Below are 21,743 nucleotides of genomic sequence, written 5' to 3'. Positions count from 1 at the left end.
CCTTCACGCGTCGGACCCGAGTGTCAATTGCTCACATCGAATAAGAAATTCATTTGATATTGACGGCGATCTTTTTGCGCTGACTCAGCCACTGACGTGCGATCAGTTTGCACAAAACGCTAGGGCTCGTCCGGGATTTGAACCCGGGACCTCCTGCACCCTAAGCAGGAATCATACCCCTAGACCAACGAGCCCTGTGACACGGCGCACGCCAATTATTCCAGTCCCTCGATGTCGTCCAGGGTGCCCTGGAAGTCTCGTGTACGCTGGCGGGATGGGGGCGGCGCGAATTCCCGCGGTCGGCGGCCTTCCTGGGCTATTGGTACCTTCATGTAGAGCTGCCGCTGGGCTCGCACTGCCTGCTGCTGAGAAAGTGATTGCTTTTGCTGATATGACTTGCAATAACGACTGCGCGAAACGCCGCTATATCGTTAGGGGTGCTACGGCAGACACCCTCTCGAGCACCCCGAAGACTTCTTGAGCCCTCGGCTGTGATGGGTTCCAGGCTGACAAAAGAACTGTCGTGTGTGCATTCGCGGACGAGAGAAAGTCTGAGGCAAGTTCGAGTGAACAAGGATGGACTCCTCAGGTCCGTCGTTTCCGTAGTGTAGCGGTTATCACGTCTGCTTCACACGCAGAAGGTCCCCGGTTCGATCCCGGGCGGGAACAGTATTTTCCTGCCTATGTCGTATTGTCCTCCAATGAGCCACGTCGTGTGTGGATCTGCTGCATGTCCCTTCGTTTGCAAGTACCACATTTATTGAATTTTTTAGTTACGATGGCAACATCACTATAAGTTGTCTGTGAAGTAAGGTGCACACAAGCAGTTTCCGTGGTGTAGCGGTTATCACGTCTGCCTAACACGCAGAAGGTCCCCGGTTCGATCCCGGGCGGAAACACTTTTTCATCACTTTAAGCAAGACGTACTAACATGCATCTGCTACCATCTGTACCCGAAACCTTCGTAATCGCCTTCACGCGTCGGACCCGAGTGTCAATTGCTCACATCGAATAAGAAATTCATTTGATATTGACGGCGATCTTTTTGCGCTGACTCAGCCACTGACGTGCGATCAGTTTGCACAAAACGCTAGGGCTCGTCCGGGATTTGAACCCGGGACCTCCTGCACCCTAAGCAGGAATCATACCCCTAGACCAACGAGCCCTGTGACACGGCGAACGCCAATTATTCCAGTCCCTCGATGTCGTCCAGGGTGCCCTGGAAGTCTCGTGTACGCTGGCGGGATGGGGTCGGCGCGAATTCCCGCGGTCGGCGGCCTTCCTGGGCTATTGGTACCTTCATGTAGAGCTGCCGCTGGGCTCGCACTGCCTGCTGCTGAGAAAGTGATTGCTTTTGCTGATATGACTTGCAATAACGACTGCGCGAAACGCCGCTATATCGATAGGGGTGCTACGGCAGACACCCTCTCGAGCACCCCGAAGACTTCTTGAGCCCTCGGCTGTGATGGGTTCCAGGCTGACAAAAGAACTGTCGTGTGTGCATTCGCGGACGAGAGAAAGTCTGAGGCAAGTTCGAGTGAACAAGGATGGACTCCTCAGGTCCGTCGTTTCCGTAGTGTAGCGGTTATCACGTCTGCTTCACACGCAGAAGGTCCCCGGTTCGATCCCGGGCGGGAACAGTATTTTCCTGCCTATGTCGTATTGTCCTCCAATGAGCCACGTCGTGTGTGGATCTGCTGCATGTCCCTTCGTTTGCAAGTACCACATTTATTGAATTTTTTAGTTACGATGGCAACATCGCTATAAGTTGTCTGTGAAGTAAGGTGCACACAAGCAGTTTCCGTGGTGTAGCGGTTATCACGTCTGCCTAACACGCAGAAGGTCCCCGGTTCGATCCCGGGCGGAAACACTTTTTCATCACTTTAAGCAAGACGTACTAACATGCATCTGCTACCATCTGTACCCGAAACCTTCGTAATCGCCTTCACGCGTCGGACCCGAGTGTCAATTGCTCACATCGAATAAGAAATTCATTTGATATTGACGGCGATCTTTTTGCGCTGACTCAGCCACTGACGTGCGATCAGTTTGCACAAAACGCTAGGGCTCGTCCGGGATTTGAACCCGGGACCTCCTGCACCCTAAGCAGGAATCATACCCCTAGACCAACGAGCCCTGTGACACGGCGCACGCCAATTATTCCAGTCCCTCGATGTCGTCCAGGGTGCCCTGGAAGTCTCGTGTACGCTGGCGGGATGGGGGCGGCGCGAATTCCCGCGGTCGGCGGCCTTCCTGGGCTATTGGTACCTTCATGTAGAGCTGCCGCTGGGCTCGCACTGCCTGCTGCTGAGAAAGTGATTGCTTTTGCTGATATGACTTGCAATAACGACTGCGCGAAACGCCGCTATATCGTTAGGGGTGCTACGGCAGACACCCTCTCGAGCACCCCGAAGACTTCTTGAGCCCTCGGCTGTGATGGGTTCCAGGCTGACAAAAGAACTGTCGTGTGTGCATTCGCGGACGAGAGAAAGTCTGAGGCAAGTTCGAGTGAACAAGGATGGACTCCTCAGGTCCGTCGTTTCCGTAGTGTAGCGGTTATCACGTCTGCTTCACACGCAGAAGGTCCCCGGTTCGATCCCGGGCGGGAACAGTATTTTCCTGCCTATGTCGTATTGTCCTCCAATGAGCCACGTCGTGTGTGGATCTGCTGCATGTCCCTTCGTTTGCAAGTACCACATTTATTGAATTTTTTAGTTACGATGGCAACATCGCTATAAGTTGTCTGTGAAGTAAGGTGCACACGAGCAGTTTCCGTGGTGTAGCGGTTATCACGTCTGCCTAACACGCAGAAGGTCCCCGGTTCGATCCCGGGCGGAAACACTTTTTCATCACTTTAAGCAAGACGTACTAACATGCATCTGCTACCATCTGTACCCGAAACCTTCGTAATCGCCTTCACGCGTCGGACCCGAGTGTCAATTGCTCACATCGAATAAGAAATTCATTTGATATTGACGGCGATCTTTTTGCGCTGACTCAGCCACTGACGTGCGATCAGTTTGCACAAAACGCTAGGGCTCGTCCGGGATTTGAACCCGGGACCTCCTGCACCCTAAGCAGGAATCATACCCCTAGACCAACGAGCCCTGTGACACGGCGAACGCCAATTATTCCAGTCCCTCGATGTCGTCCAGGGTGCCCTGGAAGTCTCGTGTACGCTGGCGGGATGGGGTCGGCGCGAATTCCCGCGGTCGGCGGCCTTCCTGGGCTATTGGTACCTTCATGTAGAGCTGCCGCTGGGCTCGCACTGCCTGCTGCTGAGAAAGTGATTGCTTTTGCTGATATGACTTGCAATAACGACTGCGCGAAACGCCGCTATATCGATAGGGGTGCTACGGCAGACACCCTCTCGAGCACCCCGAAGACTTCTTGAGCCCTCGGCTGTGATGGGTTCCAGGCTGACAAAAGAACTGTCGTGTGTGCATTCGCGGACGAGAGAAAGTCTGAGGCAAGTTCGAGTGAACAAGGATGGACTCCTCAGGTCCGTCGTTTCCGTAGTGTAGCGGTTATCACGTCTGCTTCACACGCAGAAGGTCCCCGGTTCGATCCCGGGCGGGAACAGTATTTTCCTGCCTATGTCGTATTGTCCTCCAATGAGCCACGTCGTGTGTGGATCTGCTGCATGTCCCTTCGTTTGCAAGTACCACATTTATTGAATTTTTTAGTTACGATGGCAACATCGCTATAAGTTGTCTGTGAAGTAAGGTGCACACAAGCAGTTTCCGTGGTGTAGCGGTTATCACGTCTGCCTAACACGCAGAAGGTCCCCGGTTCGATCCCGGGCGGAAACACTTTTTCATCACTTTAAGCAAGACGTACTAACATGCATCTGCTACCATCTGTACCCGAAACCTTCGTAATCGCCTTCACGCGTCGGACCCGAGTGTCAATTGCTCACATCGAATAAGAAATTCATTTGATATTGACGGCGATCTTTTTGCGCTGACTCAGCCACTGACGTGCGATCAGTTTGCACAAAACGCTAGGGCTCGTCCGGGATTTGAACCCGGGACCTCCTGCACCCTAAGCAGGAATCATACCCCTAGACCAACGAGCCCTGTGACACGGCGAACGCCAATTATTCCAGTCCCTCGATGTCGTCCAGGGTGCCCTGGAAGTCTCGTGTACGCTGGCGGGATGGGGGCGGCGCGAATTCCCGCGGTCGGCGGCCTTCCTGGGCTATTGGTACCTTCATGTAGAGCTGCCGCTGGGCTCGCACTGCCTGCTGCTGAGAAAGTGATTGCTTTTGCTGATATGACTTGCAATAACGACTGCGCGAAACGCCGCTATATCGTTAGGGGTGCTACGGCAGACACCCTCTCGAGCACCCCGAAGACTTCTTGAGCCCTCGGCTGTGATGGGTTCCAGGCTGACAAAAGAACTGTCGTGTGTGCATTCGCGGACGAGAGAAAGTCTGAGGCAAGTTCGAGTGAACAAGGATGGACTCCTCAGGTCCGTCGTTTCCGTAGTGTAGCGGTTATCACGTCTGCTTCACACGCAGAAGGTCCCCGGTTCGATCCCGGGCGGGAACAGTATTTTCCTGCCTATGTCGTATTGTCCTCCAATGAGCCACGTCGTGTGTGGATCTGCTGCATGTCCCTTCGTTTGCAAGTACCACATTTATTGAATTTTTTAGTTACGATGGCAACATCGCTATAAGTTGTCTGTGAAGTAAGGTGCACACAAGCAGTTTCCGTGGTGTAGCGGTTATCACGTCTGCCTAACACGCAGAAGGTCCCCGGTTCGATCCCGGGCGGAAACACTTTTTCATCACTTTAAGCAAGACGTACTAACATGCATCTGCTACCATCTGTACCCGAAACCTTCGTAATCGCCTTCACGCGTCGGACCCGAGTGTCAATTGCTCACATCGAATAAGAAATTCATTTGATATTGACGGCGATCTTTTTGCGCTGACTCAGCCACTGACGTGCGATCAGTTTGCACAAAACGCTAGGGCTCGTCCGGGATTTGAACCCGGGACCTCCTGCACCCTAAGCAGGAATCATACCCCTAGACCAACGAGCCCTGTGACACGGCGAACGCCAATTATTCCAGTCCCTCGATGTCGTCCAGGGTGCCCTGGAAGTCTCGTGTACGCTGGCGGGATGGGGGCGGCGCGAATTCCCGCGGTCGGCGGCCTTCCTGGGCTATTGGTACCTTCATGTAGAGCTGCCGCTGGGCTCGCACTGCCTGCTGCTGAGAAAGTGATTGCTTTTGCTGATATGACTTGCAATAACGACTGCGCGAAACGCCGCTATATCGTTAGGGGTGCTACGGCAGACACCCTCTCGAGCACCCCGAAGACTTCTTGAGCCCTCGGCTGTGATGGGTTCCAGGCTGACAAAAGAACTGTCGTGTGTGCATTCGCGGACGAGAGAAAGTCTGAGGCAAGTTCGAGTGAACAAGGATGGACTCCTCAGGTCCGTCGTTTCCGTAGTGTAGCGGTTATCACGTCTGCTTCACACGCAGAAGGTCCCCGGTTCGATCCCGGGCGGGAACAGTATTTTCCTGCCTATGTCGTATTGTCCTCCAATGAGCCACGTCGTGTGTGGATCTGCTGCATGTCCCTTCGTTTGCAAGTACCACATTTATTGAATTTTTTAGTTACGATGGCAACATCGCTATAAGTTGTCTGTGAAGTAAGGTGCACACAAGCAGTTTCCGTGGTGTAGCGGTTATCACGTCTGCCTAACACGCAGAAGGTCCCCGGTTCGATCCCGGGCGGAAACACTTTTTCATCACTTTAAGCAAGACGTACTAACATGCATCTGCTACCATCTGTACCCGAAACCTTCGTAATCGCCTTCACGCGTCGGACCCGAGTGTCAATTGCTCACATCGAATAAGAAATTCATTTGATATTGACGGCGATCTTTTTGCGCTGACTCAGCCACTGACGTGCGATCAGTTTGCACAAAACGCTAGGGCTCGTCCGGGATTTGAACCCGGGACCTCCTGCACCCTAAGCAGGAATCATACCCCTAGACCAACGAGCCCTGTGACACGGCGAACGCCAATTATTCCAGTCCCTCGATGTCGTCCAGGGTGCCCTGGAAGTCTCGTGTACGCTGGCGGGATGGGGGCGGCGCGAATTCCCGCGGTCGGCGGCCTTCCTGGGCTATTGGTACCTTCATGTAGAGCTGCCGCTGGGCTCGCACTGCCTGCTGCTGAGAAAGTGATTGCTTTTGCTGATATGACTTGCAATAACGACTGCGCGAAACGCCGCTATATCGTTAGGGGTGCTACGGCAGACACCCTCTCGAGCACCCCGAAGACTTCTTGAGCCCTCGGCTGTGATGGGTTCCAGGCTGACAAAAGAACTGTCGTGTGTGCATTCGCGGACGAGAGAAAGTCTGAGGCAAGTTCGAGTGAACAAGGATGGACTCCTCAGGTCCGTCGTTTCCGTAGTGTAGCGGTTATCACGTCTGCTTCACACGCGAAGGTCCCCGGTTCGATCCCAGGCGGGAACAGTATTTTCCTGCCTATGTCGTATTGTCCTCCAATGAGCCACGTCGTGTGTGGATCTGCTGCATGTCCCTTCGTTTGCAAGTACCACATTTATTGAATTTTTTAGTTACGATGGCAACATCGCTATAAGTTGTCTGTGAAGTAAGGTGCACACAAGCAGTTTCCGTGGTGTAGCGGTTATCACGTCTGCCTAACACGCAGAAGGTCCCCGGTTCGATCCCGGGCGGAAACACTTTTTCATCACTTTAAGCAAGACGTACTAACATGCATCTGCTACCATCTGTACCCGAAACCTTCGTAATCGCCTTCACGCGTCGGACCCGAGTGTCAATTGCTCACATCGAATAAGAAATTCATTTGATATTGACGGCGATCTTTTTGCGCTGACTCAGCCACTGACGTGCGATCAGTTTGCACAAAACGCTAGGGCTCGTCCGGGATTTGAACCCGGGACCTCCTGCACCCTAAGCAGGAATCATACCCCTAGACCAACGAGCCCTGTGACACGGCGAACGCCAATTATTCCAGTCCCTCGATGTCGTCCAGGGTGCCCTGGAAGTCTCGTGTACGCTGGCGGGATGGGGGCGGCGCGAATTCCCGCGGTCGGCGGCCTTCCTGGGCTATTGGTACCTTCATGTAGAGCTGCCGCTGGGCTCGCACTGCCTGCTGCTGAGAAAGTGATTGCTTTTGCTGATATGACTTGCAATAACGACTGCGCGAAACGCCGCTATATCGTTAGGGGTGCTACGGCAGACACCCTCTCGAGCACCCCGAAGACTTCTTGAGCCCTCGGCTGTGATGGGTTCCAGGCTGACAAAAGAACTGTCGTGTGTGCATTCGCGGACGAGAGAAAGTCTGAGGCAAGTTCGAGTGAACAAGGATGGACTCCTCAGGTCCGTCGTTTCCGTAGTGTAGCGGTTATCACGTCTGCTTCACACGCAGAAGGTCCCCGGTTCGATCCCGGGCGGGAACAGTATTTTCCTGCCTATGTCGTATTGTCCTCCAATGAGCCACGTCGTGTGTGGATCTGCTGCATGTCCCTTCGTTTGCAAGTACCACATTTATTGAATTTTTTAGTTACGATGGCAACATCGCTATAAGTTGTCTGTGAAGTAAGGTGCACACAAGCAGTTTCCGTGGTGTAGCGGTTATCACGTCTGCCTAACACGCAGAAGGTCCCCGGTTCGATCCCGGGCGGAAACACTTTTTCATCACTTTAAGCAAGACGTACTAACATGCATCTGCTACCATCTGTACCCGAAACCTTCGTAATCGCCTTCACGCGTCGGACCCGAGTGTCAATTGCTCACATCGAATAAGAAATTCATTTGATATTGACGGCGATCTTTTTGCGCTGACTCAGCCACTGACGTGCGATCAGTTTGCACAAAACGCTAGGGCTCGTCCGGGATTTGAACCCGGGACCTCCTGCACCCTAAGCAGGAATCATACCCCTAGACCAACGAGCCCTGTGACACGGCGAACGCCAATTATTCCAGTCCCTCGATGTCGTCCAGGGTGCCCTGGAAGTCTCGTGTACGCTGGCGGGATGGGGGCGGCGCGAATTCCCGCGGTCGGCGGCCTTCCTGGGCTATTGGTACCTTCATGTAGAGCTGCCGCTGGGCTCGCACTGCCTGCTGCTGAGAAAGTGATTGCTTTTGCTGATATGACTTGCAATAACGACTGCGCGAAACGCCGCTATATCGTTAGGGGTGCTACGGCAGACACCCTCTCGAGCACCCCGAAGACTTCTTGAGCCCTCGGCTGTGATGGGTTCCAGGCTGACAAAAGAACTGTCGTGTGTGCATTCGCGGACGAGAGAAAGTCTGAGGCAAGTTCGAGTGAACAAGGATGGACTCCTCAGGTCCGTCGTTTCCGTAGTGTAGCGGTTATCACGTCTGCTTCACACGCGAAGGTCCCCGGTTCGATCCCAGGCGGGAACAGTATTTTCCTGCCTATGTCGTATTGTCCTCCAATGAGCCACGTCGTGTGTGGATCTGCTGCATGTCCCTTCGTTTGCAAGTACCACATTTATTGAATTTTTTAGTTACGATGGCAACATCGCTATAAGTTGTCTGTGAAGTAAGGTGCACACAAGCAGTTTCCGTGGTGTAGCGGTTATCACGTCTGCCTAACACGCAGAAGGTCCCCGGTTCGATCCCGGGCGGAAACACTTTTTCATCACTTTAAGCAAGACGTACTAACATGCATCTGCTACCATCTGTACCCGAAACCTTCGTAATCGCCTTCACGCGTCGGACCCGAGTGTCAATTGCTCACATCGAATAAGAAATTCATTTGATATTGACGGCGATCTTTTTGCGCTGACTCAGCCACTGACGTGCGATCAGTTTGCACAAAACGCTAGGGCTCGTCCGGGATTTGAACCCGGGACCTCCTGCACCCTAAGCAGGAATCATACCCCTAGACCAACGAGCCCTGTGACACGGCGAACGCCAATTATTCCAGTCCCTCGATGTCGTCCAGGGTGCCCTGGAAGTCTCGTGTACGCTGGCGGGATGGGGGCGGCGCGAATTCCCGCGGTCGGCGGCCTTCCTGGGCTATTGGTACCTTCATGTAGAGCTGCCGCTGGGCTCGCACTGCCTGCTGCTGAGAAAGTGATTGCTTTTGCTGATATGACTTGCAATAACGACTGCGCGAAACGCCGCTATATCGTTAGGGGTGCTACGGCAGACACCCTCTCGAGCACCCCGAAGACTTCTTGAGCCCTCGGCTGTGATGGGTTCCAGGCTGACAAAAGAACTGTCGTGTGTGCATTCGCGGACGAGAGAAAGTCTGAGGCAAGTTCGAGTGAACAAGGATGGACTCCTCAGGTCCGTCGTTTCCGTAGTGTAGCGGTTATCACGTCTGCTTCACACGCAGAAGGTCCCCGGTTCGATCCCGGGCGGGAACAGTATTTTCCTGCCTATGTCGTATTGTCCTCCAATGAGCCACGTCGTGTGTGGATCTGCTGCATGTCCCTTCGTTTGCAAGTACCACATTTATTGAATTTTTTAGTTACGATGGCAACATCGCTATAAGTTGTCTGTGAAGTAAGGTGCACACAAGCAGTTTCCGTGGTGTAGCGGTTATCACGTCTGCCTAACACGCAGAAGGTCCCCTGTTCGATCCCGGGCGGAAACACTTTTTCATCACTTTAAGCAAGACGTACTAACATGCATCTGCTACCGTCTGTACCCGAAACCTTCGTAATCGCCTTCACGCGTCGGACCCGAGTGTCAATTGCTCACATCGAATAAGAAATTCATTTGATATTGACGGCGATCTTTTTGCGCTGACTCAGCCACTGACGTGCGATCAGTTTGCACAAAACGCTAGGGCTCGTCCGGGATTTGAACCCGGGACCTCCTGCAACCTAAGCAGGAATCATACCCCTAGACCAACGAGCCCTGTCACACGGCGAACGCCAATTATTCCAGCCCCTCGATGTCGTCCAGGGTGCCCTGGAAGTCTCGTGTACGCTGGCGGGATGGGGTCGGCGCGAATTCCCGCGGTCGGCGGCCTTCCTGGGCTATTGGTACCTTCATGTAGAGCTGCCGCTGGGCTCGCACTGCCTGCTGCTGAGAAAGTGATTGCTTTTGCTGATATGACTTGCAATAACGACTGCGCGAAACGCCGCTATATCGTTAGGGGTGCTACGGCAGACACCCTCTCGAGCACCCCGAAGACTTCTTGAGCCCTCGGCTGTGATGGGTTCCAGGCTGACAAAAGAACTGTCGTGTGTGCATTCGCGGACGAGAGAAAGTCTGAGGCAAGTTCGAGTGAACAAGGATGGACTCCTCAGGTCCGTCGTTTCCGTAGTGTAGCGGTTATCACGTCTGCTTCACACGCAGAAGGTCCCCGGTTCGATCCCGGGCGGGAACAGTATTTTCCTGCCTATGTCGTATTGTCCTCCAATGAGCCACGTCGTGTGTGGATCTGCTGCATGTCCCTTCGTTTGCAAGTACCACATTTATTGAATTTTTTAGTTACGATGGCAACATCGCTATAAGTTGTCTGTGAAGTAAGGTGCACACAAGCAGTTTCCGTGGTGTAGCGGTTATCACGTCTGCCTAACACGCAGAAGGTCCCCGGTTCGATCCCGGGCGGAAACACTTTTTCATCACTTTAAGCAAGACGTACTAACATGCATCTGCTACCATCTGTACCCGAAACCTTCGTAATCGCCTTCACGCGTCGGACCCGAGTGTCAATTGCTCACATCGAATAAGAAATTCATTTGATATTGACGGCGATCTTTTTGCGCTGACTCAGCCACTGACGTGCGATCAGTTTGCACAAAACGCTAGGGTTCGTCCGGGATTTGAACCCGGGACCTCCTGCACCCTAAGCAGGAATCATACCCCTAGACCAACGAGCCCTGTGACACGGCGAACGCCAATTATTCCAATCCCTCGATGTCGTCCAGGGTGCCCTGGAAGTCTCGTGTACGCTGGCGGGATGGGGGCGGCGCGAATTCCCGCGGTCGGCGGCCTTCCTGGGCTATTGGTACCTTCATGTAGAGCTGCCGCTGGGCTCGCACTGCCTGCTGCTGAGAAAGTGATTGCTTTTGCTGATATGACTTGCAATAACGACTGCGCGAAACGCCGCTATATCGTTAGGGGTGCTACGGCAGACACCCTCTCGAGCACCCCGAAGACTTCTTGAGCCCTCGGCTGTGATGGGTTCCAGGCTGACAAAAGAGCTGTCGTGTGCGCATTCGCGGACGAGAGAAAGTCTGAGGCAAGTTCGAGCGAACAAGGATGGACTCCTCAGGTCCGTCGTTTCCGTAGTGTAGCGGTTATCACGTCTGCTTCACACGCAGAAGGTCCCCGGTTCGATCCCGGGCGGGAACAGTATTTTCCTGCCTATGTCGTATTGTCCTCCAATGAGCCACGTCGTGTGTGGATCTGCTGCATGTCCCTTCGTTTGCAAGTACCACATTTATTGAATTTTTTAGTTACGATGGCAACATCACTATAAGTTGTCTGTGAAGTAAGGTGCACACAAGCAGTTTCCGTGGTGTAGCGGTTATCACGTCTGCCTAACACGCAGAAGGTCCCCGGTTCGATCCCGGGCGGAAACACTTTTTCATCACTTTAAGCAAGACGTACTAACATGCATCTGCTACCATCTGTACCCGAAACCTTCGTAATCGCCTTCACGCGTCGGACCCGAGTGTCAATTGCTCACATCGAATAAGAAATTCATTTGATATTGACGGCGATCTTTTTGCGCTGACTCAGCCACTGACGTGCGATCAGTTTGCACAAAACGCTAGGGCTCGTCCGGGATTTGAACCCGGGACCTCCTGCACCCTAAGCAGGAATCATACCCCTAGACCAACGAGCCCTGTGACACGGCGAACGCCAATTATTCCAGTCCCTCGATGTCGTCCAGGGTGCCCTGGAAGTCTCGTGTACGCTGGCGGGATGGGGGCGGCGCGAATTCCCGCGGTCGGCGGCCTTCCTGGGCTATTGGTACCTTCATGTAGAGCTGCCGCTGGGCTCGCACTGCCTGCTGCTGAGAAAGTGATTGCTTTTGCTGATATGACTTGCAATAACGACTGCGCGAAACGCCGCTATATCGTTAGGGGTGCTACGGCAGACACCCTCTCGAGCACCCCGAAGACTTCTTGAGCCCTCGGCTGTGATGGGTTCCAGGCTGACAAAAGAACTGTCGTGTGTGCATTCGCGGACGAGAGAAAGTCTGAGGCAAGTTCGAGTGAACAAGGATGGACTCCTCAGGTCCGTCGTTTCCGTAGTGTAGCGGTTATCACGTCTGCTTCACACGCAGAAGGTCCCCGGTTCGATCCCGGGCGGGAACAGTATTTTCCTGCCTATGTCGTATTGTCCTCCAATGAGCCACGTCGTGTGTGGATCTGCTGCATGTCCCTTCGTTTGCAAGTACCACATTTATTGAATTTTTTAGTTACGATGGCAACATCACTATAAGTTGTCTGTGAAGTAAGGTGCACACAAGCAGTTTCCGTGGTGTAGCGGTTATCACGTCTGCCTAACACGCAGAAGGTCCCCGGTTCGATCCCGGGCGGAAACACTTTTTCTACACTTTAAGCAAGACGTACTAACATGCATCTGCTACCATCTGTACCCGAAACCTTCGTAATCGCCTTCACGCGTCGGACCCGAGTGTCAATTGCTCACATCGAATAAGAAATTCATTTGATATTGACGGCGATCTTTTTGCGCTGACTCAGCCACTGACGTGCGATCAGTTTGCACAAAACGCTAGGGCTCGTCCGGGATTTGAACCCGGGACCTCCTGCACCCTAAGCAGGAATCATACCCCTAGACCAACGAGCCCTGTGACACGGCGAAAGCCAATTATTCCAGTCCCTCGATGTCGTCCAGGGTGCCCTGGAAGTCTCGTGTACGCTGGCGGGATGGGGGCGGCGCGAATTCCCGCGGTCGGCGGCCTTCCTGGGCTATTGGTACCTTCATGTAGAGCTGCCGCTGGGCTCGCACTGCCTGCTGCTGAGAAAGTGATTGCTTTTGCTGATATGACTTGCAATAACGACTGCGCGAAACGCCGCTATATCGTTAGGGGTGCTACGGCAGACACCCTCTCGAGCACCCCGAAGACTTCTTGAGCCCTCGGCTGTGATGGGTTCCAGGCTGACAAAAGAACTGTCGTGTGTGCATTCGCGGACGAGAGAAAGTCTGAGGCAAGTTCGAGTGAACAAGGATGGACTCCTCAGGTCCGTCGTTTCCGTAGTGTAGCGGTTATCACGTCTGCTTCACACGTAGAAGGTCCCCGGTTCGATCCCGGGCGGGAACAGTATTTTCCTGCCTATGTCGTATTGTCCTCCAATGAGCCACGTCGTGTGTGGATCTGCTGCATGTCCCTTCGTTTGCAAGTACCACATTTATTGAATTTTTTAGTTACGATGGCAACATCACTATAAGTTGTCTGTGAAGTAAGGTGCACACAAGCAGTTTCCGTGGTGTAGCGGTTATCACGTCTGCCTAACACGCAGGAGGTCCCCTGTTCGATCCCGGGCGGAAACACTTTTTCATCACTTTAAGCAAGACGTACTAACATGCATCTGCTACCGTCTGTACCCGAAACCTTCGTAATCGCCTTCACGCGTCGGACCCGAGTGTCAATTGCTCACATCGAAAAAGAAATTCATTTGATATTGACGGCGATCTTTTTGCGCTGACTCAGCCACTGACGTGCGATCAGTTTGCACAAAACGCTAGGGCTCGTCCGGGATTTGAACCCGGGACCTCCTGCAACCTAAGCAGGAATCATACCCCTAGACCAACGAGCCCTGTCACACGGCGAACGCCAATTATTCCAGCCCCTCGATGTCGTCCAGGGTGCCCTGGAAGTCTCGTGTACGCTGGCGGGATGGGGTCGGCGCGAATTCCCGCGGTCGGCGGCCTTCCTGGGCTATTGGTACCTTCATGTAGAGCTGCCGCTGGGCTCGCACTGCCTGCTGCTGAGAAAGTGATTGCTTTTGCTGATATGACTTGCAATAACGACTGCGCGAAACGCCGCTATATCGTTAGGGGTGCTACGGCAGACACCCTCTCGAGCACCCCGAAGACTTCTTGAGCCCTCGGCTGTGATGGGTTCCAGGCTGACAAAAGAACTGTCGTGTGTGCATTCGCGGACGAGAGAAAGTCTGAGGCAAGTTCGAGTGAACAAGGATGGACTCCTCTGGTCCGTCGTTTCCGTAGTGTAGCGGTTATCACGTCTGCTTCACACGCAGAAGGTCCCCGGTTCGATCCCGGGCGGGAACAGTATTTTCCTGCCTATGTCGTATTGTCCTCCAATGAGCCACGTCGTGTGTGGATCTGCTGCATGTCCCTTCGTTTGCAAGTACCACATTTATTGAATTTTTTAGTTACGACGGCAACATCACTATAAGTTGTCTGTGAAGTAAGGTGCACACAAGCAGTTTCCGTGGTGTGGCGGTTATCACGTCTGCCTAACACGCAGAAGGTCCCCGGTTCGGTCCCGGGCGGAAACACTTTTTCATAACTTTAAGCAAGACGTACTAACATGCATCTGCTACCATCTGTACCCGAAACCTTCGTAATCGCCTTCACGCGTCGGACCCGAGTGTCAATTGCTCACATCGAATAAGAAATTCATTTGATATTGACGGCGATCTTTTTGCGCTGACTCAGCCACTGACGTGCGATCAGTTTGCACAAAACGCTAGGGCTCGTCCGGGATTTGAACCCGGGACCTCCTGCACCCTAAGCAGGAATCATACCCCTAGACCAACGAGCCCTGTGACACGGCGAACGCCAATTATTCCAGTCCCTCGATGTCGTCCAGGGTGCCCTGGAAGTCTCGTGTACGCTGGCGGGATGGGGGCGGCGCGAATTCCCGCGGTCGGCGGCCTTCCTGGGCTATTGGTACCTTCATGTAGAGCTGCCGCTGGGCTCGCACTGCCTGCTGCTGAGAAAGTGATTGCTTTTGCTGATATGACTTGCAATAACGACTGCGCGAAACGCCGCTATATCGTTAGGGGTGCTACGGCAGACACCCTCTCGAGCACCCCGAAGACTTCTTGAGCCCTCGGCTGTGATGGGTTCCAGGCTGACAAAAGAACTGTCGTGTGTGCATTCGCGGACGAGAGAAAGTCTGAGGCAAGTTCGAGTGAACAAGGATGGACTCCTCAGGTCCGTCGTTTCCGTAGTGTAGCGGTTATCACGTCTGCTTCACACGCAGAAGGTCCCCGGTTCGATCCCGGGCGGGAACAGTATTTTCCTGCCTATGTCGTATTGTCCTCCAATGAGCCACGTCGTGTGTGGATCTGCTGCATGTCCCTTCGTTTGCAAGTACCACATTTATTGAATTTTTTAGTTACGATGGCAACATCACTATAAGTTGTCTGTGAAGTAAGGTGCACACAAGCAGTTTCCGTGGTGTAGCGGTTATCACGTCTGCCTAACACGCAGAAGGTCCCCGGTTCGATCCCGGGCGGAAACACTTTTTCATCACTTTAAGCAAGACGTACTAACATGCATCTGCTACCATCTGTACCCGAAACCTTCGTAATCGCCTTCACGCGTCGGACCCGAGTGTCAATTGCTCACATCGAATAAGAAATTCATTTGATATTGACGGCGATCTTTTTGCGCTGACTCAGCCACTGACGTGCGATCAGTTTGCACAAAACGCTAGGGCTCGTCCGGGATTTGAACCCGGGACCTCCTGCACCCTAAGCAGGAATCATACCCCTAGACCAACGAGCCCTGTGACACGGCGAACGCCAATTATTCCAGTCCCTCGATGTCGTCCAGGGTGCCCTGGAAGTCTCGTGTACGCTGGCGGGATGGGGGCGGCGCGAATTCCCGCGGTCGGCGGCCTTCCTGGGCTATTGGTACCTTCATGTAGAGCTGCCGCTGGGCTCGCACTGCCTGCTGCTGAGAAAGTGATTGCTTTTGCTGATATGACTTGCAATAACGACTGCGCGAAACGCCGCTATATCGTTAGGGGTGCTACGGCAGACACCCTCTCGAGCACCCCGAAGACTTCTTGAGCCCTCGGCTGTGATGGGTTCCAGGCTGACAAAAGAACTGTCGTGTGTGCATTCGCGGACGAGAGAAAGTCTGAGGCAAGTTCGAGTGAACAAGGATGGACTCCTCAGGTCCGTCGTTTCCGTAGTGTAGCGGTTATCACGTCTGCTTCACACGCAGAAGGTCCCCGGTTCGATCCCGGGCGGGAACAGTATTTTCCTGCCTATGTCGTATTGTCCTCCAATGAGCCACGTCGTGTGTGGATCTGCTGCATGTCCCTTCGTTTGCAAGTACCACATTTATTGAATTTTTTAGTTACGACGGCAACATCACTATAAGTTGTCTGTGAAGTAAGGTGCACACAAGCAGTTTCCGTGGTGTGGCGGTTATCACGTCTGCCTAACACGCAGAAGGTCCCCGGTTCGATCCCGGGCGGAAACACTTTTTCATCACTTTAAGCAAGACGTACTAACATGCATCTGCTACCATCTGTACCCGAAACCTTCGTAATCGCCTTCACGCGTCGGACCCGAGTGTCAATTGCTCACATCGAATAAGAAATTCATTTGATATTGACGGCGATCTTTTTGCGCTGACTCAGCCACTGACGTGCGATCAGTTTGCACAAAACGCTAGGGCTCGTCCGGGATTTGAACCCGGGACCTCCTGCACCCTAAGCAGGAATCATACCCCTAGACCAACGAGCCCTGTGACACGGCGAACGCCAATTATTCCAGTCCCTCGATGTCGTCCAGGGTGCCCTGGAAGTCTCGTGTACGCTGGCGGGATGGGGGCGGCGCGAATTCCCGCGGTCGGCGGCCTTCCTGGGCTATTGGTACCTTCATGTAGAGCTGCCGCTGGGCTCGCACTGCCTGCTGCTGAGAAAGTGATTGCTTTTGCTGATATGACTTGCAATAACGACTGCGCGAAACGCCGCTATATCGTTAGGGGTGCTACGGCAGACACCCTCTCGAGCACCCCGAAGACTTCTTGAGCCCTCGGCTGTGATGGGTTCCAGGCTGACAAAAGAACTGTCGTGTGTGCATTCGCGGACGAGAGAAAGTCTGAGGCAAGTTCGAGTGAACAAGGATGGACTCCTCAGGTCCGTCGTTTCCGTAGTGTAGCGGTTATCACGTCTGCTTCACACGCAGAAGGTCCCCGGTTCGATCCCGGGCGGGAACAGTATTTTCCTGCCTATGTCGTATTGTCCTCCAATGAGCCACGTCGTGTGTGGATCTGCTGCATGTCCCTTCGTTTGCAAGTACCACATTTATTGAATTTTTTAGTTACGACGGCAACATCACTATAAGTTGTCTGTGAAGTAAGGTGCACACAAGCAGTTTCCGTGGTGTGGCGGTTATCACGTCTGCCTAACACGCAGAAGGTCCCCGGTTCGATCCCGGGCGGAAACACTTTTTCATCACTTTAAGCAAGACGTACTAACATGCATCTGCTACCATCTGTACCCGAAACCTTCGTAATCGCCTTCACGCGTCGGACCCGAGTGTCAATTGCTCACATCGAATAAGAAATTCATTTGATATTGACGGCGATCTTTTTGCGCTGACTCAGCCACTGACGTGCGATCAGTTTGCACAAAACGCTAGGGCTCGTCCGGGATTTGAACCCGGGACCTCCTGCACCCTAAGCAGGAATCATACCCCTAGACCAACGAGCCCTGTGACACGGCGAACGCCAATTATTCCAGTCCCTCGATGTCGTCCAGGGTGCCCTGGAAGTCTCGTGTACGCTGGCGGGATGGGGGCGGCGCGAATTCCCGCGGTCGGCGGCCTTCCTGGGCTATTGGTACCTTCATGTAGAGCTGCCGCTGGGCTCGCACTGCCTGCTGCTGAGAAAGTGATTGCTTTTGCTGATATGACTTGCAATAACGACTGCGCGAAACGCCGCTATATCGTTAGGGGTGCTACGGCAGACACCCTCTCGAGCACCCCGAAGACTTCTTGAGCCCTCGGCTGTGATGGGTTCCAGGCTGACAAAAGAACTGTCGTGTGTGCATTCGCGGACGAGAGAAAGTCTGAGGCAAGTTCGAGTGAACAAGGATGGACTCCTCAGGTCCGTCGTTTCCGTAGTGTAGCGGTTATCACGTCTGCTTCACACGCAGAAGGTCCCCGGTTCGATCCCGGGCGGGAACAGTATTTTCCTGCCTATGTCGTATTGTCCTCCAATGAGCCACGTCGTGTGTGGATCTGCTGCATGTCCCTTCGTTTGCAAGTACCACATTTATTGAATTTTTTAGTTACGATGGCAACATCACTATAAGTTGTCTGTGAAGTAAGGTGCACACAAGCAGTTTCCGTGGTGTAGCGGTTATCACGTCTGCCTAACACGCAGGAGGTCCCCTGTTCGATCCCGGGCGGAAACACTTTTTCATCACTTTAAGCAAGACGTACTAACATGCATCTGCTACCGTCTGTACCCGAAACCTTCGTAATCGCCTTCACGCGTCGGACCCGAGTGTCAATTGCTCACATCGAATAAGAAATTCATTTGATATTGACGGCGATCTTTTTGCGCTGACTCAGCCACTGACGTGCGATCAGTTTGCACAAAACGCTAGGGCTCGTCCGGGATTTGAACCCGGGACCTCCTGCAACCTAAGCAGGAATCATACCCCTAGACCAACGAGCCCTGTCACACGGCGAACGCCAATTATTCCAGCCCCTCGATGTCGTCCAGGGTGCCCTGGAAGTCTCGTGTACGCTGGCGGGATGGGGTCGGCGCGAATTCCCGCGGTCGGCGGCCTTCCTGGGCTATTGGTACCTTCATGTAGAGCTGCCGCTGGGCTCGCACTGCCTGCTGCTGAGAAAGTGATTGCTTTTGCTGATATGACTTGCAATAACGACTGCGCGAAACGCCGCTATATCGTTAGGGGTGCTACGGCAGACACCCTCTCGAGCACCCCGAAGACTTCTTGAGCCCTCGGCTGTGATGGGTTCCAGGCTGACAAAAGAACTGTCGTGTGTGCATTCGCGGACGAGAGAAAGTCTGAGGCAAGTTCGAGTGAACAAGGATGGACTCCTCAGGTCCGTCGTTTCCGTAGTGTAGCGGTTATCACGTCTGCTTCACACGCAGAAGGTCCCCGGTTCGATCCCGGGCGGGAACAGTATTTTCCTGCCTATGTCGTATTGTCCTCCAATGAGCCACGTCGTGTGTGGATCTGCTGCATGTCCCTTCGTTTGCAAGTACCACATTTATTGAATTTTTTAGTTACGACGGCAACATCACTATAAGTTGTCTGTGAAGTAAGGTGCACACAAGCAGTTTCCGTGGTGTAGCGGTTATCACGTCTGCCTAACACGCAGAAGGTCCCCGGTTCGATCCCGGGCGGAAACACTTTTTCATCACTTTAAGCAAGACGTACTAACATGCATCTGCTACCATCTGTACCCGAAACCTTCGTAATCGCCTTCACGCGTCGGACCCGAGTGTCAATTGCTCACATCGAATAAGAAATTCATTTGATATTGACGGCGATCTTTTTGCGCTGACTCAGCCACTGACGTGCGATCAGTTTGCACAAAACGCTAGGGCTCGTCCGGGATTTGAACCCGGGACCTCCTGCACCCTAAGCAGGAATCATACCCCTAGACCAACGAGCCCTGTGACACGGCGAACGCCAATTATTCCAGTCCCTCGATGTCGTCCAGGGTGCCCTGGAAGTCTCGTGTACGCTGGCGGGATGGGGGCGGCGCGAATTCCCGCGGTCGGCGGCCTTCCTGGGCTATTGGTACCTTCATGTAGAGCTGCCGCTGGGCTCGCACTGCCTGCTGCTGAGAAAGTGATTGCTTTTGCTGATATGACTTGCAATAACGACTGCGCGAAACGCCGCTATATCGTTAGGGGTGCTACGGCAGACACCCTCTCGAGCACCCCGAAGACTTCTTGAGCCCTCGGCTGTGATGGGTTCCAGGCTGACAAAAGAACTGTCGTGTGTGCATTCGCGGACGAGAGAAAGTCTGAGGCAAGTTCGAGTGAACAAGGATGGACTCCTCAGGTCCGTCGTTTCCGTAGTGTAGCGGTTATCACGTCTGCTTCACACGCAGAAGGTCCCCAGTTCGATCCCGGGCGGGAACAGTATTTTCCTGCCTATGTCGTATTGTCCTCCAATGAGCCACGTCGTGTGTGGATCTGCTGCATGTCCCTTCGTTTGCAAGTACCACATTTATTGAATTTTTTAGTTACGATGGCAACATCACTATAAGTTGTCTGTGAAGTAAGGTGCACACAAGCAGTTTCCGTGGTGTAGCGGTTATCACGTCTGCCTAACACGCAGGAGGTCCCCTGTTCGATCCCGGGCGGAAACACTTTTTCATCACTTTAAGCAAGACGTACTAACATGCATCTGCTACCGTCTGTACCCGAAACCTTCGTAATCGCCTTCACGCGTCGGACCCGAGTGTCAATTGCTCACATCGAATAAGAAATTCATTTGATATTGACGGCGATCTTTTTGCGCTGACTCAGCCACTGACGTGCGATCGGTTTGCACAAAACGCTAGGGCTCGTCCGGGATTTGAACCCGGGACCTCCTGCAACCTAAGCAGGAATCATACCCCTAGACCAACGAGCCCTGTCACACGGCGAACGCCAATTATTCCAGCCCCTCGATGTCGTCCAGGGTGCCCTGGAAGTCTCGTGTACGCTGGCGGGATGGGGTCGGCGCGAATTCCCGCGGTCGGCGGCCTTCCTGGGCTATTGGTACCTTCATGTAGAGCTGCCGCTGGGCTCGCACTGCCTGCTGCTGAGAAAGTGATTGCTTTTGCTGATATGACTTGCAATAACGACTGCGCGAAACGCCGCTATATCGTTAGGGGTGCTACGGCAGACACTCTCTCGAGCACCCCGAAGACTTCTTGAGCCCTCGGCTGTGATGGGTTCCAGGCTGACAAAAGAACTGTCGTGTGTGCATTCGCGGACGAGAGAAAGTCTGAGGCAAGTTCGAGTGAACAAGGATGGACTCCTCAGGTCCGTCGTTTCCGTAGTGTAGCGGTTATCACGTCTGCTTCACACGCAGAAGGTCCCCGGTTCGATCCCGGGCGGGAACAGTATTTTCCTGCCTATGTCGTATTGTCCTCCAATGAGCCACGTCGTGTGTGGATCTGCTGCATGTCCCTTCGTTTGCAAGTACCACATTTATTGAATTTTTTAGTTACGACGGCAACATCACTATAAGTTGTCTGTGAAGTAAGGTGCACACAAGCAGTTTCCGTGGTGTGGCGGTTATCACGTCTGCCTAACACGCAGAAGGTCCCCGGTTCGATCCCGGGCGGAAACACTTTTTCATCACTTTAAGCAAGACGTACTAACATGCATCTGCTACCATCTGTACCCGAAACCTTCGTAATCGCCTTCACGCGTCGGACCCGAGTGTCAATTGCTCACATCGAATAAGAAATTCATTTGATATTGACGGCGATCTTTTTGCGCTGACTCAGCCACTGACGTGCGATCAGTTTGCACAAAACGCTAGGGCTCGTCCGGGATTTGAACCCGGGACCTCCTGCACCCTAAGCAGGAATCATACCCCTAGACCAACGAGCCCTGTGACACGGCGAACGCCAATTATTCCAGTCCCTCGATGTCGTCCAGGGTGCCCTGGAAGTCTCGTGTACGCTGGCGGGATGGGGGCGGCGCGAATTCCCGCGGTCGGCGGCCTTCCTGGGCTATTGGTACCTTCATGTAGAGCTGCCGCTGGGCTCGCACTGCCTGCTGCTGAGAAAGTGATTGCTT

General features: G+C 53.5%; 65 non-coding genes across 65 annotated transcripts; 42 read left to right on the top strand and 23 right to left on the bottom strand.

The window, feature by feature from the left end:
• Positions 1-122: 122 nt before the first annotated feature.
• Trnap-agg lies at positions 123-194 on the bottom strand. The gene has a single exon. It is a non-coding gene; the product is annotated as a tRNA-Pro (tRNA).
• Positions 195-596: 402 nt separating this feature from the next.
• Trnav-cac lies at positions 597-669 on the top strand. Its single transcript has one exon. It is a non-coding gene; the product is annotated as a tRNA-Val (tRNA).
• A 157-nt stretch (positions 670-826) lies between these two features.
• On the top strand, positions 827-899 carry Trnav-aac. The gene has a single exon. It is a non-coding gene; the product is annotated as a tRNA-Val (tRNA).
• A 194-nt stretch (positions 900-1,093) lies between these two features.
• On the bottom strand, positions 1,094-1,165 carry Trnap-agg. The gene has a single exon. It is a non-coding gene; the product is annotated as a tRNA-Pro (tRNA).
• Positions 1,166-1,567: 402 nt separating this feature from the next.
• On the top strand, positions 1,568-1,640 carry Trnav-cac. Its single transcript has one exon. It is a non-coding gene; the product is annotated as a tRNA-Val (tRNA).
• Positions 1,641-1,797: 157 nt separating this feature from the next.
• On the top strand, positions 1,798-1,870 carry Trnav-aac. Its single transcript has one exon. It is a non-coding gene; the product is annotated as a tRNA-Val (tRNA).
• Positions 1,871-2,064: 194 nt separating this feature from the next.
• On the bottom strand, positions 2,065-2,136 carry Trnap-agg. The gene has a single exon. It is a non-coding gene; the product is annotated as a tRNA-Pro (tRNA).
• A 402-nt stretch (positions 2,137-2,538) lies between these two features.
• Positions 2,539-2,611, top strand: Trnav-cac. Its single transcript has one exon. It is a non-coding gene; the product is annotated as a tRNA-Val (tRNA).
• Positions 2,612-2,768: 157 nt separating this feature from the next.
• Trnav-aac lies at positions 2,769-2,841 on the top strand. The gene has a single exon. It is a non-coding gene; the product is annotated as a tRNA-Val (tRNA).
• Positions 2,842-3,035: 194 nt separating this feature from the next.
• Positions 3,036-3,107, bottom strand: Trnap-agg. The gene has a single exon. It is a non-coding gene; the product is annotated as a tRNA-Pro (tRNA).
• Positions 3,108-3,509: 402 nt separating this feature from the next.
• Positions 3,510-3,582, top strand: Trnav-cac. Its single transcript has one exon. It is a non-coding gene; the product is annotated as a tRNA-Val (tRNA).
• Positions 3,583-3,739: 157 nt separating this feature from the next.
• Trnav-aac lies at positions 3,740-3,812 on the top strand. The gene has a single exon. It is a non-coding gene; the product is annotated as a tRNA-Val (tRNA).
• Positions 3,813-4,006: 194 nt separating this feature from the next.
• Positions 4,007-4,078, bottom strand: Trnap-agg. The gene has a single exon. It is a non-coding gene; the product is annotated as a tRNA-Pro (tRNA).
• Positions 4,079-4,480: 402 nt separating this feature from the next.
• Positions 4,481-4,553, top strand: Trnav-cac. Its single transcript has one exon. It is a non-coding gene; the product is annotated as a tRNA-Val (tRNA).
• Positions 4,554-4,710: 157 nt separating this feature from the next.
• Trnav-aac lies at positions 4,711-4,783 on the top strand. Its single transcript has one exon. It is a non-coding gene; the product is annotated as a tRNA-Val (tRNA).
• Positions 4,784-4,977: 194 nt separating this feature from the next.
• Trnap-agg lies at positions 4,978-5,049 on the bottom strand. Its single transcript has one exon. It is a non-coding gene; the product is annotated as a tRNA-Pro (tRNA).
• Positions 5,050-5,451: 402 nt separating this feature from the next.
• Positions 5,452-5,524, top strand: Trnav-cac. Its single transcript has one exon. It is a non-coding gene; the product is annotated as a tRNA-Val (tRNA).
• Positions 5,525-5,681: 157 nt separating this feature from the next.
• Trnav-aac lies at positions 5,682-5,754 on the top strand. Its single transcript has one exon. It is a non-coding gene; the product is annotated as a tRNA-Val (tRNA).
• Positions 5,755-5,948: 194 nt separating this feature from the next.
• Trnap-agg lies at positions 5,949-6,020 on the bottom strand. The gene has a single exon. It is a non-coding gene; the product is annotated as a tRNA-Pro (tRNA).
• Positions 6,021-6,651: 631 nt separating this feature from the next.
• Trnav-aac lies at positions 6,652-6,724 on the top strand. The gene has a single exon. It is a non-coding gene; the product is annotated as a tRNA-Val (tRNA).
• A 194-nt stretch (positions 6,725-6,918) lies between these two features.
• On the bottom strand, positions 6,919-6,990 carry Trnap-agg. The gene has a single exon. It is a non-coding gene; the product is annotated as a tRNA-Pro (tRNA).
• A 402-nt stretch (positions 6,991-7,392) lies between these two features.
• Positions 7,393-7,465, top strand: Trnav-cac. The gene has a single exon. It is a non-coding gene; the product is annotated as a tRNA-Val (tRNA).
• Positions 7,466-7,622: 157 nt separating this feature from the next.
• Positions 7,623-7,695, top strand: Trnav-aac. The gene has a single exon. It is a non-coding gene; the product is annotated as a tRNA-Val (tRNA).
• Positions 7,696-7,889: 194 nt separating this feature from the next.
• Trnap-agg lies at positions 7,890-7,961 on the bottom strand. Its single transcript has one exon. It is a non-coding gene; the product is annotated as a tRNA-Pro (tRNA).
• A 631-nt stretch (positions 7,962-8,592) lies between these two features.
• Trnav-aac lies at positions 8,593-8,665 on the top strand. Its single transcript has one exon. It is a non-coding gene; the product is annotated as a tRNA-Val (tRNA).
• A 194-nt stretch (positions 8,666-8,859) lies between these two features.
• Positions 8,860-8,931, bottom strand: Trnap-agg. Its single transcript has one exon. It is a non-coding gene; the product is annotated as a tRNA-Pro (tRNA).
• Positions 8,932-9,333: 402 nt separating this feature from the next.
• On the top strand, positions 9,334-9,406 carry Trnav-cac. Its single transcript has one exon. It is a non-coding gene; the product is annotated as a tRNA-Val (tRNA).
• A 157-nt stretch (positions 9,407-9,563) lies between these two features.
• Positions 9,564-9,636, top strand: Trnav-aac. The gene has a single exon. It is a non-coding gene; the product is annotated as a tRNA-Val (tRNA).
• A 194-nt stretch (positions 9,637-9,830) lies between these two features.
• Trnap-agg lies at positions 9,831-9,902 on the bottom strand. Its single transcript has one exon. It is a non-coding gene; the product is annotated as a tRNA-Pro (tRNA).
• A 402-nt stretch (positions 9,903-10,304) lies between these two features.
• Positions 10,305-10,377, top strand: Trnav-cac. Its single transcript has one exon. It is a non-coding gene; the product is annotated as a tRNA-Val (tRNA).
• A 157-nt stretch (positions 10,378-10,534) lies between these two features.
• Positions 10,535-10,607, top strand: Trnav-aac. Its single transcript has one exon. It is a non-coding gene; the product is annotated as a tRNA-Val (tRNA).
• Positions 10,608-10,801: 194 nt separating this feature from the next.
• On the bottom strand, positions 10,802-10,873 carry Trnap-agg. The gene has a single exon. It is a non-coding gene; the product is annotated as a tRNA-Pro (tRNA).
• A 402-nt stretch (positions 10,874-11,275) lies between these two features.
• Positions 11,276-11,348, top strand: Trnav-cac. The gene has a single exon. It is a non-coding gene; the product is annotated as a tRNA-Val (tRNA).
• A 157-nt stretch (positions 11,349-11,505) lies between these two features.
• Trnav-aac lies at positions 11,506-11,578 on the top strand. The gene has a single exon. It is a non-coding gene; the product is annotated as a tRNA-Val (tRNA).
• Positions 11,579-11,772: 194 nt separating this feature from the next.
• Trnap-agg lies at positions 11,773-11,844 on the bottom strand. Its single transcript has one exon. It is a non-coding gene; the product is annotated as a tRNA-Pro (tRNA).
• A 402-nt stretch (positions 11,845-12,246) lies between these two features.
• Positions 12,247-12,319, top strand: Trnav-cac. The gene has a single exon. It is a non-coding gene; the product is annotated as a tRNA-Val (tRNA).
• Positions 12,320-12,476: 157 nt separating this feature from the next.
• Trnav-aac lies at positions 12,477-12,549 on the top strand. Its single transcript has one exon. It is a non-coding gene; the product is annotated as a tRNA-Val (tRNA).
• A 194-nt stretch (positions 12,550-12,743) lies between these two features.
• Trnap-agg lies at positions 12,744-12,815 on the bottom strand. The gene has a single exon. It is a non-coding gene; the product is annotated as a tRNA-Pro (tRNA).
• A 402-nt stretch (positions 12,816-13,217) lies between these two features.
• Trnav-cac lies at positions 13,218-13,290 on the top strand. The gene has a single exon. It is a non-coding gene; the product is annotated as a tRNA-Val (tRNA).
• Positions 13,291-13,447: 157 nt separating this feature from the next.
• Positions 13,448-13,520, top strand: Trnav-aac. The gene has a single exon. It is a non-coding gene; the product is annotated as a tRNA-Val (tRNA).
• A 194-nt stretch (positions 13,521-13,714) lies between these two features.
• Positions 13,715-13,786, bottom strand: Trnap-agg. Its single transcript has one exon. It is a non-coding gene; the product is annotated as a tRNA-Pro (tRNA).
• A 402-nt stretch (positions 13,787-14,188) lies between these two features.
• Positions 14,189-14,261, top strand: Trnav-cac. The gene has a single exon. It is a non-coding gene; the product is annotated as a tRNA-Val (tRNA).
• A 157-nt stretch (positions 14,262-14,418) lies between these two features.
• Positions 14,419-14,491, top strand: Trnav-aac. Its single transcript has one exon. It is a non-coding gene; the product is annotated as a tRNA-Val (tRNA).
• A 194-nt stretch (positions 14,492-14,685) lies between these two features.
• Trnap-agg lies at positions 14,686-14,757 on the bottom strand. Its single transcript has one exon. It is a non-coding gene; the product is annotated as a tRNA-Pro (tRNA).
• Positions 14,758-15,159: 402 nt separating this feature from the next.
• Positions 15,160-15,232, top strand: Trnav-cac. The gene has a single exon. It is a non-coding gene; the product is annotated as a tRNA-Val (tRNA).
• Positions 15,233-15,389: 157 nt separating this feature from the next.
• On the top strand, positions 15,390-15,462 carry Trnav-aac. The gene has a single exon. It is a non-coding gene; the product is annotated as a tRNA-Val (tRNA).
• A 194-nt stretch (positions 15,463-15,656) lies between these two features.
• Trnap-agg lies at positions 15,657-15,728 on the bottom strand. The gene has a single exon. It is a non-coding gene; the product is annotated as a tRNA-Pro (tRNA).
• A 402-nt stretch (positions 15,729-16,130) lies between these two features.
• Trnav-cac lies at positions 16,131-16,203 on the top strand. Its single transcript has one exon. It is a non-coding gene; the product is annotated as a tRNA-Val (tRNA).
• A 157-nt stretch (positions 16,204-16,360) lies between these two features.
• Positions 16,361-16,433, top strand: Trnav-aac. The gene has a single exon. It is a non-coding gene; the product is annotated as a tRNA-Val (tRNA).
• Positions 16,434-16,627: 194 nt separating this feature from the next.
• Positions 16,628-16,699, bottom strand: Trnap-agg. The gene has a single exon. It is a non-coding gene; the product is annotated as a tRNA-Pro (tRNA).
• Positions 16,700-17,101: 402 nt separating this feature from the next.
• Trnav-cac lies at positions 17,102-17,174 on the top strand. Its single transcript has one exon. It is a non-coding gene; the product is annotated as a tRNA-Val (tRNA).
• Positions 17,175-17,331: 157 nt separating this feature from the next.
• Positions 17,332-17,404, top strand: Trnav-aac. Its single transcript has one exon. It is a non-coding gene; the product is annotated as a tRNA-Val (tRNA).
• A 194-nt stretch (positions 17,405-17,598) lies between these two features.
• Trnap-agg lies at positions 17,599-17,670 on the bottom strand. Its single transcript has one exon. It is a non-coding gene; the product is annotated as a tRNA-Pro (tRNA).
• Positions 17,671-18,072: 402 nt separating this feature from the next.
• Trnav-cac lies at positions 18,073-18,145 on the top strand. Its single transcript has one exon. It is a non-coding gene; the product is annotated as a tRNA-Val (tRNA).
• Positions 18,146-18,302: 157 nt separating this feature from the next.
• Trnav-aac lies at positions 18,303-18,375 on the top strand. The gene has a single exon. It is a non-coding gene; the product is annotated as a tRNA-Val (tRNA).
• Positions 18,376-18,569: 194 nt separating this feature from the next.
• On the bottom strand, positions 18,570-18,641 carry Trnap-agg. The gene has a single exon. It is a non-coding gene; the product is annotated as a tRNA-Pro (tRNA).
• Positions 18,642-19,043: 402 nt separating this feature from the next.
• Positions 19,044-19,116, top strand: Trnav-cac. Its single transcript has one exon. It is a non-coding gene; the product is annotated as a tRNA-Val (tRNA).
• Positions 19,117-19,273: 157 nt separating this feature from the next.
• On the top strand, positions 19,274-19,346 carry Trnav-aac. Its single transcript has one exon. It is a non-coding gene; the product is annotated as a tRNA-Val (tRNA).
• Positions 19,347-19,540: 194 nt separating this feature from the next.
• Positions 19,541-19,612, bottom strand: Trnap-agg. Its single transcript has one exon. It is a non-coding gene; the product is annotated as a tRNA-Pro (tRNA).
• A 402-nt stretch (positions 19,613-20,014) lies between these two features.
• On the top strand, positions 20,015-20,087 carry Trnav-cac. The gene has a single exon. It is a non-coding gene; the product is annotated as a tRNA-Val (tRNA).
• A 157-nt stretch (positions 20,088-20,244) lies between these two features.
• Positions 20,245-20,317, top strand: Trnav-aac. Its single transcript has one exon. It is a non-coding gene; the product is annotated as a tRNA-Val (tRNA).
• A 194-nt stretch (positions 20,318-20,511) lies between these two features.
• On the bottom strand, positions 20,512-20,583 carry Trnap-agg. The gene has a single exon. It is a non-coding gene; the product is annotated as a tRNA-Pro (tRNA).
• Positions 20,584-20,985: 402 nt separating this feature from the next.
• Trnav-cac lies at positions 20,986-21,058 on the top strand. Its single transcript has one exon. It is a non-coding gene; the product is annotated as a tRNA-Val (tRNA).
• A 157-nt stretch (positions 21,059-21,215) lies between these two features.
• Trnav-aac lies at positions 21,216-21,288 on the top strand. Its single transcript has one exon. It is a non-coding gene; the product is annotated as a tRNA-Val (tRNA).
• A 194-nt stretch (positions 21,289-21,482) lies between these two features.
• Positions 21,483-21,554, bottom strand: Trnap-agg. The gene has a single exon. It is a non-coding gene; the product is annotated as a tRNA-Pro (tRNA).
• Positions 21,555-21,743: the final 189 nt, after the last annotated feature.

The sequence above is a fragment of the Schistocerca americana genome, unplaced genomic scaffold (genome assembly GCF_021461395.2).
Source record: "Schistocerca americana isolate TAMUIC-IGC-003095 unplaced genomic scaffold, iqSchAmer2.1 HiC_scaffold_220, whole genome shotgun sequence".
NCBI classification, from domain to species: domain Eukaryota; kingdom Metazoa; phylum Arthropoda; class Insecta; order Orthoptera; family Acrididae; genus Schistocerca; species Schistocerca americana.
The sequence above is the reverse complement of the archived record's forward strand: the minus strand, read 5'-3'. Positions and strand labels throughout refer to the sequence as shown.